This window comes from Lactuca virosa, chromosome 2 (genome assembly GCF_052849685.1).
Source record: "Lactuca virosa cultivar CGN04683 chromosome 2, Lactuca_virosa_CGN04683_v6, whole genome shotgun sequence".
NCBI classification, from domain to species: Eukaryota; Viridiplantae; Streptophyta; class Magnoliopsida; order Asterales; family Asteraceae; genus Lactuca; species Lactuca virosa.
Window position 1 is genome coordinate 156378242 of NC_136427.1, and position 3628 is coordinate 156381869.

At 33.5% G+C, this 3628-nt stretch overlaps 1 long non-coding RNA gene across 4 annotated transcripts; it reads right to left on the bottom strand.

Moving 5' to 3' along the window:
- Window positions 1–1077: 1077 nt before the first annotated feature.
- LOC145159649 (uncharacterized) lies at window positions 1078–3269 on the bottom strand. 4 transcript variants are annotated; one of them, XR_013737832.1, is made up of 7 exons: window positions 3095–3269; window positions 2926–2992; window positions 2675–2802; window positions 2461–2575; window positions 2299–2373; window positions 1910–1969; window positions 1078–1799 (listed from the first exon to the last, which is right to left on the bottom strand). It is a non-coding gene; the product is annotated as an uncharacterized LOC145159649 (long non-coding RNA). The 4 variants fall into 4 exon arrangements; XR_013737833.1 differs by lacking the exon at window positions 1910–1969; XR_013737830.1 differs by having other exon boundaries at window positions 1078–1969; window positions 3095–3268.
- Between the last annotated feature and the right edge of the window lie 359 nt (window positions 3270–3628).

Consider the following 3628-nt stretch of genomic DNA (forward strand, 5'->3'; position numbering starts at 1 on the left):
TGGATTTGGGCTAAGTAAGAAAAAGGGTAAAATGGTCTTTTACCTTAAAGATGGGTCAAGTAGCTTAGATTCTTGATTATAGATCGAGATCCAATTATTAATTGGATATTATTTTGGTGATGTTAGCGTGGCGATTTTCCGGACCAGCAGATCGAGATTCATTTAAGTGTTTCAGCAGCTAGAGGTGAGTTTCCTCACTGTGTTTAGCGGATCGAAGGCACTAATGCCGGCCCATGGTTTGTCATGTTTAGGATGCTAAATGTCTGTGTGACTCTTGCATATGTTATGTGTTCATATGTTTACCGGGTAGGGCCCGATGACCATTTTGTATGTTATTTATCTTTGTGATTATTGCATGTGTTATGTGTTTATATGTTTATATATTTATATGCATACCGGGTGGGGCCCGGTGACTGAAAGATCTGTATACCGAGCGGGGCTCGATGTCGAGTGGGGCCCGATGACGGGCGAGGCCCATTATATGTTTTATATGTATGGTATTTGGTATTTTGGGGAACTCACTAAGCTTTATGCTTACGGTTTTCAGTTTATGTTTTTAGGTACTTCTGGTTCAAAGGGGAAGTGTCTGGGATGATTACAGTGCACACACCACCTCGTTCCGTATTTTATATTACTCTGATATATTGGGATGTTATTGATACACTTTGATTCACCATGATTTCTATGATGATGTTTTGGATAATAATTTTCTTAATTTAAAACCGAAATTTTTAGTTTTAATTTTCCGGACGTTACAATAAATATGTTATCAACCATATCTTTCACATGTCTTATCAGGTCATCACAACCCATTAGGACTTACAAGTAAACAAGGAAGGTGCAGAGGTGAACCGAGCCCGGTAGGTGCTCAAGACGGTCAGAGTCGCGGAGGGGGAGCGGTGGCAACGTTTAGCAATTCAAGAATATGGCAAGATCTGAGAAACCCCATAGTGAGAAGAGTGGTGTCGGCACCTGATGGTCAAAGGTTTAAGATTTTCTACTCTTTTTCCATTGATTTTTTGTATATTATTTATCTTTTTCTTGAAAATTATTAAACAACTAGTGAAGAATCCCGTGTTGCGGGGGTTAAAGGGTATTTCATAGCCTTTTATTACTGTTACTAAATATTTATTTATGCATGGATGAGGAGTTATTTACAAATCTTACCACATTTACATATAGAAACATCTATTCTAATCACAACTTCTCTAGCGTGACCAATGGTTGTTTTATGCAACTCAAGTCCTTCCTTGTCTTCTTCAATCATGAATTCCTGAATAGCAAGCTTGTTTCCAGCATGTGATCCACCATTGATGACATTGAATAAACGCAAGCATGTGATCCACCATTGATGACATTGAATAAACGCATTGGTCACATGATCTTATTGAATGAAAATTATACAATCAAATCATTAGACTACCAAATAACTTTCTCTTCCCTTACCCATCCCGTGATCATTGATTCCTAAATGCATCTTATTAATTAATATGTTCTTAGGGTTAAACTAAAATCAACAAAACATAATACTCTAAATCATATTCTTCTCTAAATTCTAATCACATTAACCCATTCCCAATCATGACTATGGATAAAATCCATTTCTCTATGACCACCAAGATTCAGGTTGTCCATCTCTAATGAAAAAAAATCACAACTCTGACATGGGACAATTTGACTTGATCCTATTATTGGAAATGTGCAATCTACTAACACCATATTCTATATAATTTTACAGTTTTGGCCTAAGTTTTAATTTTTTTTTTTACAAATTTGGTCCAAACAGGAACTTCATATAACTGCACAAAAAAACAAAAGAACCAGTTACAGAACTCATGATTTTACCAAAAACAAAGCTTACAGTTTACTAAAGTAACACAACACCGAATGTTGGAAGGAATAATCAAACCTCTTGTTAATTTTTTTTTCAACAGTAAGTGTATTGAGTGTGAAAGTCACTGTTTTATCACTGCAAATGTAAGAAGTAAAAAATGCATAAAGACCATTTCTAAAAATTTATAACACATGAATCTTGTAAAAGTTAATTAGAATGATAAAGCATTTCTCAAATGTTCAAAACAGGGTTCAAGCCCATTTTAACTGTCATAGTTCTAAAACACAAGGACCACAGCCAAAATATTATTAATTACAGTGATACCATTCCATTTTTAATAAGCATTAGGAAAATCTAAAGTAGTTCCATGATTCGTTACTCTCATTCGGCATGCAACATCTGGCAGCATGTGCTAATACGATATGTTGATAAATAATGACTATAATACCCTTTCAAAAACTTACCGATTGTTCCAACATCATATATTTGGCAAAATTCGAATAACTCATGAAATACAGGGTAGTCTTCTCCATGTATAACTGAACATGAAAGAAGATTAGATAGAGGTTAACAACATAAAGTCTTATATATTTGGTAAAAGTGATTTGAAAATTGAGATGTTTTACATTTTTCCTTTTCTTCTGGAAAAGACTATTGTGTGTCAGGGTTTATATGCTGCAAGAACTCCATTAATCGACTGGGTGAAATTGAGCTACTTCAACTGGGCATGCCTTATGATGCCTTTGTATTAAACGCCAAAAAAGCAGAGATTATGAAGAAAGTTTATAAGCTTTTTAGAACTAAAAAACAAAGAGGGAAAAGATAGAGAAGGTAGCATACATTTCTACCTTCTTGTGAAGATCATACATCATTCGAACCACCTACTGGTCACGGGCATAAAGATGCCGGTTGCAATTGTAGTCCTGAGCATGAATGTAAGAAGTCTGTGCTGAGGTCGGACTGTAAACCTGTAAAATCGCAGGTAAAAAACATTAAAGCCCAAAATTAAATACATATAAAAGAACTGATGTAGCTGCAAAATCGATGAAAAAAAACTTTAGTACCAAATTGAAGACAAATAAAAGAAATACCTTTATCCTTCCATCCATGGCTGAATAGTTTCCATCCATGACTGAATAGCAACCCGTTGAAATCAATCTAGTAAAATTTAAAAAAAAAAAAAATCAATAGAAAACTGAGACGATTAGGAAATCCATGAATATTGAATTAGTGATCTGAAATCGAAAAATTAGGGCTTACTTGTTCCGTGAAGATAGAATGACTGATAGGTTGCACAAGAATCCATCGGGTTCACACTACAGTTCCGATGACAAGAAGATATTCGGGACCTCGATTTACCTCAACAATTTATCGTATATGGTGGGAAAAGAAAAAGCTGGAGAGGTGTCGATGAGGAAAATATTATTGGTAGAAGATTTAGTATATTATATAATTTTAAAAAATATTATTGGTAGATAAGTACTTTTTATATTATATATTTCTCTTGAAGGTTCTTAAACAATTAAAAAAATATTATTGGTACATAAATACTTATTATATTATTTATCTTTATCTTGAATGTTATTAAACAGTTGAAAAAAATTATTATTCCTATACATTAGGAATTTTAGGCATTGTTAACTAACTTTTTATTTTTGTGGTTTGCTATTCTTTCAAGATTCTCCATCTTTGTAAATTACTAAATGGGAAATTGTCAGAAAAGTCTCAATATTTTCAGGAAAGTTACACTTTAGTTTCAAGATTTTTTTTTTTGAACATTAAAGTCTCGATTAT